Source organism: Antechinus flavipes, chromosome 1 (genome assembly GCF_016432865.1).
Source record: "Antechinus flavipes isolate AdamAnt ecotype Samford, QLD, Australia chromosome 1, AdamAnt_v2, whole genome shotgun sequence".
Lineage (NCBI taxonomy): Eukaryota > Metazoa > Chordata > Mammalia > Dasyuromorphia > Dasyuridae > Antechinus > Antechinus flavipes.
In genome coordinates this window covers 387,155,362-387,169,512 of record NC_067398.1, presented here as the reverse complement: position 1 = coordinate 387,169,512, position 14,151 = coordinate 387,155,362, and the positions used below count along the sequence as shown (strand labels likewise).

The 14,151-nt window shown below is 35.5% G+C and overlaps 1 long non-coding RNA gene across 1 annotated transcript in view; it reads right to left on the bottom strand.

Annotated features, from left to right (window-relative positions):
• Nucleotides 1-2,619: 2,619 nt before the first annotated feature.
• Nucleotides 2,620-14,151, bottom strand: part of LOC127543603 (uncharacterized) — a 67,424-nt gene continuing 55,892 nt past the window's right edge. The window contains exon 3 of the long non-coding RNA XR_007949264.1: nucleotides 2,620-2,819. This is a non-coding gene — a long non-coding RNA (uncharacterized LOC127543603). The remainder of the gene's footprint in view (nucleotides 2,820-14,151) is intronic.

Below are 14,151 nucleotides of genomic sequence, written 5' to 3'. Positions count from 1 at the left end.
ACACATAGTGATAAAGCCATATGTATATCTTGTTTTCCCCTCCAGATTCCAGCAGTAGCAAAAGATTTTGCTCTTGATCATGAGGTTTTAGACATGAAAGGCTTCAAATCTATCAGAGCTCCCGATGAGCACAGAATGTTAATTTTGGTTCACATGAAGAGCATAGCAAGTAAATCTTTTATTTTAAATCATTAGAAATCCATGGATTTTTTTTTTCTGCAGCTTGTCCTGAAGTACCACTAATTGATCTCATCTGAAAAAGTGTCATAATATATGAAGAGGGCATACAGTGGCTTCAATGCAAGATTTCAAAATATACACAATATTGCAGAAGGCATTAAATCTTTGATCCTTATACAACTTCTTCCATCCAAACTGATATAATTCTGTGAACTCAAAAGAATTAGCAGATTTTTGGGGAAGGATTTAACACTTCATAAGAATCTTTATTTCATAGTCTCTGTTGCTGCTTTATTGAAGAGACTTCCATTACTCATATTTTATATCTTTGGCCTTCATCTCAATGGTCAGATTCTTTCTTTCTGGACAATTGTCTAGCTTTTAATAGGAAAAACACAGAGGAAAGCAGAGAAGAAAGGCATTGAGGAGAAACCCAATACTATTAGAAAATGTTTACTCTCAAATTTTGCTTTAGTCCTTCATGGGTGATGAAACACAGTGTTCATCTCTTTGTAGCTCTGTCATATGCCCCAAACCTCAACGTTTAATGAATCATGAAATTTAAGACTAGAGGATATTTTTCAGAAATAATCTATATCAATTCTTTCATTTTGTTGAAGAGGAAAATATGGTTTACAAATGTGAAGAAATTTGGCTGAGATCAAACTGTCAACAAATGAAATAATCAGAACTAGAGCCCAAGTTTTCTCTCAACTGATGCTCTTCTCCTGACACTATACTGGCTCTCTGCATGTGAAATACAGTTCACAAGAAGTATGTTATTAAAGTTCCATTGTGTGCCTTTTATCACACATCTTTAAAGCTTTCTAAAGCATAACATCATAGAGATAAAAAGCACCTTTGAAGCCATTGATTCCAAGCCCCTTCTTTCACAAATTGAGGCTCAGATAGATTAATGAACTTTTCAAAGATTACACAAATATATATTTAGGAATTTGAATTTGAATCCAAGTCCTCTGCTTCCTGATCCAGGACTTTCTTTTGTATTTTGATATATAGCCTCCAATGAGGGGAAAAAATCAGCTGACTTTATCAGTTCTGATTAATTCCAGGCTATATCAACTTCTGGGGCCTATAATTAATGAAATGGCCACCAAAGTATTTTATGACATTCAGTTCAATGTTGTAAATGCATACCTCCCCCACAATTGGTAATCGTTTTAAATTATAATACTATCAAAATATGTGATAGTATTCCAAGTGGGAAAGCCTCCTTACCCAATAAAATATATTAAAATGCTATGAGCATAACATAATACATACAGAAATATAGGTTAACATCATGTTATACCTGGGGAACATTAGCCCACCCTCAATTAAACCATGTAACAATTCCAATGGGTATATTTAGACCTACTTTTCACTTGAAAATGTTGCTGCACACAAGCTATATTACTAAGTGTTTGTAAAATGCTGTATTCTTTCAGAAAGATATAAGATTGGGATATTGTCTGAAACTCTATGGAATTCCAAGAAGTAGTATGATGCTAGTAAAGCATCAATTCATAAAGTTCCATAATATCTGATTCTTCTACAATTCCTTAATCATTTTTATTGTTCAGTTCTTTTAGTCATGTCCAATTTTTGTGACCCCATTTGAGGTTTTCTTGGTAAAAATCCTGGAGTGGCTTGTTATTTCCTTCTCCCACTCATATTAGAGATGAGGAAAATAACAATTAATGACTTGTCCAGGGTCACATAGTTAGTAAGTGTCTGGAGCCCGGATTTGAACTCAGATATTCCTTGGTGCTCTATCCATTGTACCACCTAGCTGTCTACTCTAATCTACTGATCACTATTAAAATGAGAACTGCAGGAGACAATATGCATGATAAGTCATTTGTTGGCCAGACTATAATTGTATCATAATATATTCAACTCTATTTCATGAGGTTTTTTTTTCTTTGTGCTCCTCATTTCTTTACTGATCTTCATCTATTAAAATTAAAGACAAAACAAAAAGATAGGCAATAAATATTTATCATTTATTACTGTGTTAGGCACTATGATAAATGTTGAAGATAAACATATAGGTGAAAATGAAGACAGTTTCTGACATCAAAAAGTTTACATTATATTGGAGTAAGACAACTTCTAAAGTGAGTGGGGGGTTTGGGAGAAGGAATTTATGTAGTAGCTCAGCAGAATTAGAGCTTAGTTATAAGAAGAATTCCTATTCCCAAAAGAGAAACTCCAAGAAGTAACTTAACAAGTGAAGAAAGAGCAACGTTCCAGAGTGAGAAGGCAACCAGGTAATAGAGTTCACAAAGCACTTACTCTAGAATCAAGAAGACTTGAATTCTAATATAATATTTTCAAATCTGCATTCTTATTAATTATGTAATCCTATTCAAGTTACAACTACCATTTACTTTCATTTTCTCTATTACAAAATGAAGATAATAACAATACCTTCTTCCCAGGATTGTGAGGATCAGATGGAATCATCTTTGCAAAATGTTTAGTGCATTTCTTGGAACACACTAGGCAGTTAATAAATGTTTATTTCCTCCTTTCTTTTCTTTCTTCAACTTTCCTTTTTTTCTTCCTCCTTCTTTTCTTCTTTCCTTCCTTCTTTCCTTTTTTCTTCCCTTTCTTCCTTTCTGGAGTCCTAAGTTCTGAAAGCCAGAAGGAATCAACATTTTAAATCTCAAGCAATGCAACTTTCTTGGGCAAGCTGCCCTTAGAAAAACACTCATATCATACTTGAGTCATTTGGTGATTGAACTTGTGACCCATCTCACAAGTTCTTTGGCTTATCCATTAAACCTAAACAAAATCTAAGATAATTTGGGTTATGCATAAGTAATAAGAGTACTGCAAATTTTTATTTAATCCAAGGGAGTGGCTTGATACCTAATGATTAAAATGTCAGTCAAAATATATTTATTAAGGACCTACTATGTGCTAGACACTGGGCTGTATTTGTAATTATGCAGTATCACTTCCATAATAATTATAAATGAATTTTTTTTCAAAATTTATAAACTAATTGATATAATTCTGTATGTCACAGAGGTTTGAAGATACCATATGATACACATGAGTATGTTGAACACTCAGTATTTGACACTTGACATTATGAGAAATATGATAAAGACCCTGACTTTAAGAAGTTTAAAATCTATGTATATGAACTGATAAAACATGTCTATGTGAAAAATTAAATAACTAAATGAATTCAACATAAGTAATGTCATAAGGTAGTACATATTTAATTTCCAATGGAATATACATTAAGTGTGAGAAGAAAGAGTGAGAAAGGAGTGTAAACTATAGTAATCTAAGAGTTGCATGGAGAAGTTAAAACAAACTAGGCCTTGTTGAAAGATTGGAAGACTTTGGCCAAATGCAAAGGAGAAAGGTATTCTAGAAATTGAAAACTGAGGGAATGGTGGTACAGAAATAACTATGTGGAGAACAGAGGCTAGCCTCAATCCTTACCACAGGACAATTGTAAAGGACTATCTTATTTTTGTATTTGTAATTGCAAGGGTAGTAGCTGAAAAATAATAAGTACTTAATAAATGCATATTATATGATCCATAAATAAAATACAGATAATGATTCAGTTGAACAGAAATTAAACTAATGAGTTCATCCCATTGTACTCTTTTATGGGTAAAATTCCTATAAACCCATGGTACATGTAGAACAAGGATAAAGTTCTTACTGCATTTCTACCATTAGCTATCACATTGAGGAATAAATGAGTTAGAGGTTAGGGATGGATAAATGCTGTTTCCAGAACCATCCATGCAAGCAGCAAGGTTCATCAGAGACATCCCTGAGTTTTGGTCTTTACTTATTAGGTGAGCTCAGGAAAGGCATTTAACCTCCCCATGCTTCACCTTCTCTGTGTTTCACATGATAGTAGCAGTGATAATAGTGGTGCCCCTTGCTTGACAAAGGTGTTATTAGGATTTTAGAGTTAGCATTTGAGAGCCTCTGATAAAAGGCAATGGGTAAACACAATGTTGAACTATGGCAGATGAAAAAATGGCATTATAGCAATCCTGAGCTCTGGTAATTGCAGGATTTAGGTGCAGGTAAAAGCCACCTTTGTGACTGCTATTTTTTTTTCTCCTACATTGCCTTTATTTCCATTGCAGTGGGTTAAAAGGTCTGGCACTTATCTATTTTGTTGCTCACTTTCCTCATAACTTAAACAAGCTCTTGCATCTTAAATAAAACATAAAGGAAGCATCCTGAGACAAGATGGTCTTTCACCTGCAATACAGAAGGACCTCCAGAACAGAGGAGCATATAGCTTCCTACTAGTCCCTAAGTAACTGAAAAGTGAATCAAGGTCTATAGTATCTTTTGATTCTTGACATTATTTATGCAGGTTGAACTAATCATTACAGATAAATTTGCTCTATTTGGCTAAACTTTATGAATGTATCTGAAAAGAAAAATAGCTTGTTAATAATTTTACTTCCTACCAACACATTTTCTTTAACCCTGCCAAAACCACATGGTGCCAGGATGAAGGCCTCTTGATGATGAAGAATTACATAACTCTGCCAGTCACAGAACCACTTGTGATCCTTTTTATTATGAAAAGAAAAAGCATGTGAAGTGCATTTGTTTAAAAACAAATTACCTGGCAGTGGTTAAAAAATATTCAGAGAATCACTATAGATATCCATGAGCTCTTTAAATTTTTAATCATATGCCCTAAAGAGAAAAGTAATCAGGCTGGGGACCAAAAACAAAATTAGTGTATTCCTTTTATTTCCTTTGTATAAGGCTTTAATGGAGCTCTTGTTTGCTGAGAAACTCTCATGCTCAATGCTCTTAGCATTATGCCCCATGCTTGGCAATGAAAGACAGGCAGAGTAAGGTAATGTAAATGTGACTCAAGTAAATGGCATTATTTTTCAGACCAAATAGAATTCAGGTGTACCAAAGGACTATTGAAAATGATAGCAAAGGCTAGTTCATTTAGCATTTCATCAATTCATCATCTCTTAAGTGTCATTTCTGTGACTTATGCAATAATGATAATTGATATTCTCCAAGTTGACTTGGAAACCCTGCAAAGTTCTAAAATGCTTTCTGAATCAAAGAAAAATGAAATATTTTCTTTTTCCTGAACCTTTCCAGAATATGTTTTATAGGATTCTAATTCTGTGAAAATTGGTTTTCTTTATGTAAAATCACTATTCACACTAGAATATTTGATTAATCAGAAATCTAACCATAAAAAGGAAAATATATTTATAACATACATAAACATTTGCAAAGTACATTACACACATCTCATTTGAGCCTCAAAACCTATCTTTTAGGAAGGTACTTCAGGCATTGTAATCCCATTTTGCAGAAGAGGGAATAGATACTCAAACAAATTAATGCCTGAGACCACAAAGTAAGGGTAGAGTTGACTCCTTGTTGCTCATCTAATTGCAATTCCACTGTTACTGAATCTTCTTCCTCTGCAGTAGATCAAGCTGTAGCATAATTTTAGAGTCCTGCTTCAGAAAAGATGATTGACTTTCCCACAGTCCAACAGTTCATATGTTCTTGATAGGTCTATATGATATTCTAACGTTTCCTCTCTTCAATATTGATTTCCTCCCTAAAATTATTGAGAGGAGTCATTGAGAAAACTGTAATGGATTTAGATGTTAAAAATAAACTCTGTCCAAGTAAAAAATTGAATTCATACTAATCACAATTAACAGAACATTCCTAATTTGGGTGACAGTACCATAGTTTTAGAACTAAAAGGAACTTTAGATTCCAATTCTTATTTTCAGGTGAGAAAACTGAGGCACAGAATGGTTAATGACTTGCTTAGCTAGAAAGTGTCTGGGATGGTATTTGAATCTAGGTTTTTTTGGTTCTAAGAACATTACTCTCATCTACTAACAAGCTAATTCAGGTTGTATCTGCAGAAGCAAACCAATTTGGTAAAAATGGTTTTTTTAATATTTGTCTGGATTTCATCATACAGAACATTTCCCTCTAAACCAGCAATGAGTGTGTATGACCCTGATGTCTACAGATAGTTTACATTTCCACTTTTCAATTAAAGGCTCTTTAAACTGAATAGTTGCTTTTGTTTTATAATCAGTTTATATTTGTAATTGTAGCTGAGGGGTGAAATTTGGAGATGAAAAGCTAGGCCCATATCCCATATACATTGCATCAAATTGCTATTCCATTAGAATAGCTGGAATCTGAAAATCTTTCTTGGCATTCATTAAATGATTTCTCACTCTTCACCTACATTTTCTAAAAACAGAACTTCAAGAAATGACTTGTGGCAAGTGTGTTCTATCTTCCAATTGATGGCATATAAGATAGTAACTGGAAAAGGTACTACATTTATAAACAACACTCTCCATTCCAGTCCTTTGTCCTCTTTTCCCACTCCTCCCTATCTCACCCCTTCCAAGCCCCTGCCAAATTGGAAACTTTTCTCCTGGATTTCTGGTATAGTACTTGACACAAGTGATTGGCAGCACATTAAATAGAGCCCTGTGTCAGTGGCAGAGTGGACTCTGCAGAGGCAGGATGTCAAGTTACAAGCTGTAGACTTTGTGACTCCAGCTTAACTTCTCATTACACTCTGCAATATTAGGTGGAAGAGTATTTATTTCTACCATATCAAGAGATGAAACATATCACAACCCTCCATATTATCATAATAACCAAGTTAAAAAAAGATCAAGAATTTCAAGGGAATTAATGGAAAAAAAAAAAAAAGCAAATGAAGGCTGCCTAGCTGTAACAAATCTAAAATTATATTATAAAGCAGCAGTCAACAAAACCATTTGGTACTGGCTAAGAAATAGAGAACTTGATCAGTGAAATAGGTTAGGTTCACAGGACAAAATAGTCATTGACTATAGTAATCTAGTGTTTGACAGATCCAAAGATCCCAGCTTGAGGGATAAGAATTCACTATTTGAGAAAAACTGCTGGGAAAATTTGAAACTAGTATGGCAGAAACTAGGCATTGAGCCACACCTAACTAACGCCATATACCAATATGAGGTCAAAATGGGTTCATGATCTAGATATAAAGTGTGATGTTATAAATAAATTAGAAGAACACAGGATCTGTGGAGGAGGAAGGAATTTGTGACCAAAAACAATTAAAGATCATTATTTGTTAGAATCCTACTGGTTAACTCAATGGAATTGATACAATGCTTATTGGTTCACACATTAGCAAATCCTTACAAGGTGTTAAGTCACTAATTTTGATAGAAATAATGCTTAAGTTAACACCTTTGAGAGTTCATTTATTAGCTCACACATTCATTCACACCTTTGGGAGATTTCAGGGTTCAGTATGAGATATCCAAATTCACACCTCCCATAATATCATTCTCAGAGGAGGAATCAACCTTTGAGTTTACACCTCTAAAAAGGCATAAAAACAGCTGAGCTCAGTCAGGAAAGTTCAGTTAAAAAGATTGAGAAGGGAGCATCAGTTGGAGATTGAGAAGCCACGATTCAAAGTTAAGCTAGAGGCAGAAACTGGAAGAGCTAAAAGACAAGCTGCAAGAGCTCTTGGAACCAAGGAGGGAGATAGGCTTCTAAGAAAACTAACCGGGCTATTTTGAAAGAGACAAGACTTGGAAGGAGAAAATAAACGTTTGGATTTTATCAGTTGGCTGCATTTGAAGTGATTATTATTCTGAACGGAACTGAAACTAAGGCTGCCTCCAGAAAACTTCCCCAAGAAACCTGCTCCCAGAGAACCATTATATATTTTTTTTAATTTTTATTTAATAATTACTTTATATTGACACTCATTTCTGTTCCGATTTTTTTTTCCCTCCCTCCCTCCACCCCCTCCCCTAGATGGCAAGCAGTCCTTTATATGTTGGATATGTTGCAGTATATCCTAGATACAATATATGTTTGCAGAACCGAACAGTTCTCTTGTTGCATAGGGAGAATTGGATTCAGAAGGTAAAAATAATCCGGGAAGAAAAACAAAAATGCAGATAGTTCACATTCATTTCCCAGTGTTCTTTCTTTGGGTGTAGCTGCTTTTGTCCGTCATTTATCAATTGAAACTCAGGTCTCTTTGTCAAAGAAATCCACTTCCATCAAAATATGTCCTCATACAATATCGTTGTCGAAGTGTATAATGATCTCCTGGTTCTGCTCATTTCACTTAGCATCAGTTCATGTAAGTCTCGCCGGTCCTCTCTGTATTCATCCTGCTGGTCATTTCTTACAGAACAATAATATTCCATAACATTCATATACCACAATTTACCCAGCCATTCTCCAATTGATGGGCATCCATTCATTTTCCAGTTTCTAGCCACTACAAACAGGGCTGCTACAAACATTTTGGCACATACAGGTCTCTTTCCCTTCTTTAGTATTTCTTTGGGATATAAGCCCAATAGAAACACTGCTGGATCAAAGGGTATGCACAATTTGATAATTTTTTGGGCATAATTCCAGATTGCTCTCCAGAATGGTTGGATTCGTTCACAACTCCACCAACAATGCATTAGTGTCCCAGTTTTCCCTCATCCCCTCCAACATTCATCATTATTTTTTCCTGTCATCTTAGCCAATCTGACAGGTGTGTAGTGGTATCTCAGAGTTGTCTTAATTTGCATTTCTCTGATCAATAATGATTTGGAACACTCTTTCATATGAGTAGTAATAGTTTCAATTTCATCCTCTGAAAATTGTCTGTTCATATCCTTTGACCATTTATCAACTGGAGAATGGCTTGATTTCTTATAAATTTGAGTCAGTTCTCTATATATTTTGGAAATGAGGCCTTTATCAGAACCTTTAACTGTGAAAATGTTTTCCCAGTTTGTTGCTTCCCTTCTAATCTTGTTTGCATTAGTTTTATTTGTACAAAGGCTTTTTAATTTGATGTAATCAAAATTTTCTATTTTGTGATCAGTAATGGTCTCTAGTTCATCTTTGGTCACAAATTTCTTTCTCCTCCACAAGTCTGAGAGATAAACTATTCTATGTTCCTCTAATTTATTTATAATCTCGTTCTTTATGTCTAGATCATAGACCCATTTGATCTTATCTTGGTATATGGTGTTAAGTGTGGGTCCATGCCTAATTTCTGCCATACTAATTTCCAATAATCCCAGCAGTTTTTATCAAATAATGACTTCTTTTCCCAGAAGTTAGGGGCTTTGGGTTTGTCAAACACTAGATTGCTATAGTTGACTATTCTGTCTTGTGAACCTAGCCTTTTCCACTGATCCACTAATCTATTTCTTAGCCAATACCAAATGGTTTTGGTGACTGCTGCTTTATAATATAATTTTAGATCAGGTACAGCTAGGCCACCTTCATTTGATTTTTTTTTCATTAATTCCCTTGAGATTCTCGACTTTTTATTGTTCCATATGAATTTTGTTGTTATTTTTTCTAGATCAATAAAATATTTTCTTGGAAGTCTGATTGGTATAGCACTAAATAAATAGATTAGTTTAGGGAGTATTGTCATCTTTATTATGTTCGCTCGGCCGATCCAAGAGCACTTAATATTTTTTCCAATTATTTAAGTCTGACTTTATTTGTGTGGAGACTTTTTTTATAATTTTGCTCATATAATTCCTGACTTTCCTTTGGTAGATAGATTCCCAAATATTTTATGATATCAACAGTTATTCTGAATGGAATTTCTCTTTGTATCTCTTGCTGTTGGATTTTGTTGGTGATGTATAAAAATGCTGAGGATTTATGGGGATTTATTTTGTAGCCAGCTACTTTGCTAAAATTATGAATTATTTCCAATAGCTTTTTAGTAGAATCTCTGGGAGAACCATTATATTTTAAAGAAGAGAATACCACAATTATTTATCACAAAATAGATTATTTTGATTATATTAAGTTAAATAGTTTTTGTACAAACAAAACTAATTCAGAAAGGTTCTGATAAAGGCCTCATTTCTAAAATATATGGAGAATTGACTCGAATTTGTAAGAATTTGAACCATTCTCCAACTGATAAATGGTCAAAGGATATGAAGAGAGAATTTTCAGATGAAGAAACTGAACTATTTCTAGTCATACGAAAAGGTGCTCCAAATCACTATTGATCAGAGAAATGCAAATTAGGACTACTGTGAGATACCACTACACAGCTCTCATCTTGGCTAAGATGACAGAAAAAAATAATGCAGAATGTTGGAGGGGATGTGGGAAAACTGGGGCACTGATATATTGTTGATGGAGTTGTGAATGAATCCAACCATTCTGGAGAGCAATTTGGAACTATGCTCAAAAAGTTATCAAACTGTGCATACTCTTTGACCAAGCAGAGTTTCTATTGGACTTATATCCCAAAGAGATCTTAAAGGAGGAAAAGAGACCCACATGTGCAAAAATGTTTGTGGCAGCCCTTTTTGTAGTAGCAAGAAACTAGAAACTAAAGGGATGCCTGTTAGAATCCTAGTGTTAACTCAACTTGAAACAAGGTGATAACTCAAGGGAGGTGTTAGAATCCTAGTGTTAACTAGGATTGATACAATGATACAACTATAATTGATACAATGCTTATGTTCACACCTTTACTCATTGGAGTTCACACATTTGGGAGATTTCAGGGTTTAGTATGAGATATCTGAATTCACATCTCCCTTAATCCCTCCCTCAAAGGGGAGAAGTAAATCTTTGGGAGATGATATATAAGAAGTGGACTCAGTCGGAGTTCAGCTGAATTACATGGAGAAGGAAGCATCAGTTCATTTGAGGAGAAGCACTCTCTCGGAGGCGCAACCAGATTCATCTTCATCTCACATCACTGTGGTGGCTGGGCTCCTGTACTTCCCCCACTGAGACCAAGCTGGTCTGAAAGGCTCTCCAGAAAGTTAGCCGAGCCCCAAGTGGAGGAGACAAGAAATCCATTCCATCTTTGTGCTGGCTGGAGGCAGAAGAAAGCAGAGGCAAAGGACAAGCTGCAAGAGCTCTTAGAACCAAGGAGAGAGAGAGGCCTCTAAGAAAAACTAACTGGGCTATTTTGGAAGGAGAAAATAAATGTTTGATCTTTTATCACGTGGCTGCATTTTGAGGTGATTATTACTCTTAACTGAAACTAAGGCTGTCTCCAGAAAACCTCCCTGAGAAACCTGCTTTCACCCAGAGAGAACTATTATTTTAAAGAAGAAAAACACCACAGATGCCCATCAATTGGAGAATGGATGAATAAATTATGGTATATGAATGTTATAGAATAGTATTGTTCTGTAAGAAATGACCAGCAGGAAGATTTCAGAGATGCCTGGAGAGACTTATATGAACTTACATGAACATGGCTCTCTTCAACAATGAGATGATTCAAACCAGTTCCAATTGTTCAGTGATGAAGAGAGGCATCTATACCCAGAGAGAGGACTGTCTGAATGTGGTTCACAACATAGCATTTTCACTCTTTTCATTGTTGCTTGCTTGCATTTTCTTCTTCTTCTTCTTCTTCTTCTTCCTTCTTCTTCTTCTTCTTCCTTCTTCTTCTTCTTCCTTCTTCTTCTTCTTTCTTCTTCTTCTTCTTCTTCTTCTTCTTCTTCTTCTTCTTCTTCTTCTTCTTCTTCTTCTTCTTCTTCTTCTTCTTCTTCTTCTTCTTCTTCTTCTTCTTCTTCTTCTTCTTCTTCTTCTTCTTCTTCTTCTTCTTTTTCTTTTTACTGGTTTGATTTGATTTTTCTTGTACCAGCACAATAATTGTATAAATATCCATGCATATATTGGATTTTGCATATATTTCTACCATGTATAACATATAATGTACTACTTTCCATCTAGAGGAGGGAAACCCCCATTGATGAGATAATGATTCTCTAATTTACATGTACCTAGTACTTATTATAATTTCACAAGATTCATACATTTAAGAGAGCATATATAAGGAGGAGCTCTCAGGGCCAAAGAATACAAGCCCACTAGAAGCTCATTTGGAGGGAACTAGAGGCAGAAGCTGGCAGAGGCAAAGGACTAGCAGCAGGATCTCTTGGAACCAAGGAGAGAGATAGGCCTCTAAGAAAGTTAACTGGGACCCAGGAAAAGAGATAAGACTTTGAAGGAGACAATAAAAGATTTTGACTTTAATACCTGGTTGCATTTGGGGTGATCCAAATCATCAAATTTCCTGGGGGGACCCAGGAAAAGAGATAAGACTTTGAAGGAGACAATAAAAGATTTTGACTTTAATACCTGGTTGCATTTGGGGTGGAAAGGGAAGAAAAAATGGATGTTTTGCAAGGACTAATGTTAAAGAATTGTCCATGCATATGTTTTGAAAAATAAAAAGCTTTAATTAAAAAAATGACAATTCATATAGAAATACATTTGGGACAAGTCAGAAAAAAAAGAACTAAGTTAAGCAGTAACCAAAGCAAAATGGAAGGAAAGAAAAAACAATAAACAACCAGAAAACTGTAATATTTCACAAGGAAATGACTTCCACAAGACCACTGTGGGTTTAAGGGGCCTGTTGGTCCAGTGTAATATTCTTCTCTAAAGCATAATGCTCCCTGGGAACAGTTTTCTTAGGGGGTTTCTGGAAGCAGCCTTCGTTTCAGTTCAGAGTGATCACCCCAAATGCAACCAGGTATTAAAGTCAAAATCTTTTATTGTCTCCTTCAAAGTCTTATCTCTTTTCCTGGGTCCCAGTTAACTTTCTTAGAGGCCTATCTCTCTCCTTGGTTCCAAGAGATCCTGCTGCTAGTCCTTTGCCTCTGCCAGCTTCTGCCTCTAGTTCCCTCCAAATGAGCTTCTAGTGGGCTTGTATTCTTTGGCCCTGAGAGCTCCTCCTTATATATGCTCTCTTAAATGTATGAATCTTGTGAAATTATAATAAGTACTAGGTACATGTAAATTAGAGAATCATTATCTCATCAATTCCACTGACTTGGTACCTTGTAAGAATCCTAACATCTCCTGCTTTCTTTTGATTTAGAATATAGGTGGTCATGACCTCCCTGACTTCTCAAGAAGGTGAGAACCCCCCAAACAGATGATCACACCTTCCCTGACTGCTCAAAAAAGAAGTGAAAACACTATAAAAAGAGGTGATCATGCCCTTCCTGATATCTCAGGAAAGGAGATGAAAACACCAGAGGAAATGAGAAATCAAATCAGATTAGCAAGGGGCTCACTCTTAAAACAGGTTTACATAAATCCATCAATATGGAAGGTATTTATTACATAAATTATATAAGCACATAGTAACACAGGCTAGTAGTGATGTAACAAATAACATGGATCAACATGAGGAATTATACATGTCCATAAGTCCTAGAAATAGTCCAAAAGGAATCTATTGTCCATTAGTTATGTGCCAGGAATCCAATAATTTTTGCAAATTTTGAAGTCCTGCAATAGTCTCATCAACAATTTTTCATCTTAAGGAATCCAATGATTCCTGCTGGTTTTCAAGTCCTGCAACAGTCTTATCTTGTGTTAGGGAATCCAATGATTCCTGCAGATTTTGTTCTTAGGTCTTCTCCTTTGTTTCCAGATTTTTCTCTTTTTCTGAATCTCTCTGATGGATAAGGTGAATACAGCTCATTGGCACCCATCTGTTTTCTTCTCCATACAAGCAAATACAAGCAAACCTTCTCTCCCAGGCAGTTAACCTATCTAGTCCCTTCCATTTACCACTTTTGGGATTTCTTCTCATCACCTGGCAATTACATTGGAGCTGCTCCCACTGGACAATGCCCTTCTGTTGAGTTAAAAAGCCTGTATTTTCCCCAGTTGTAATCCCTTTATGCTATCTAATTGCTTTTTGGATGACTGATCATGTAATCCCTTTCTGCCATGTGATTGCTTTTTGGCTAATTGATCACATCAGAGTCCTGATTTTCTAAAGGCTCTCTGGGTGTAACCTTGGCTGCCATCATGCCCCACCTGTTTTTTTCTATGATATCTTGGAGCTGGGCTATGCCTCTCATTTCCCTGGGTCAATCTACATTCTGAGGCCCTGTGGAAGCTCTT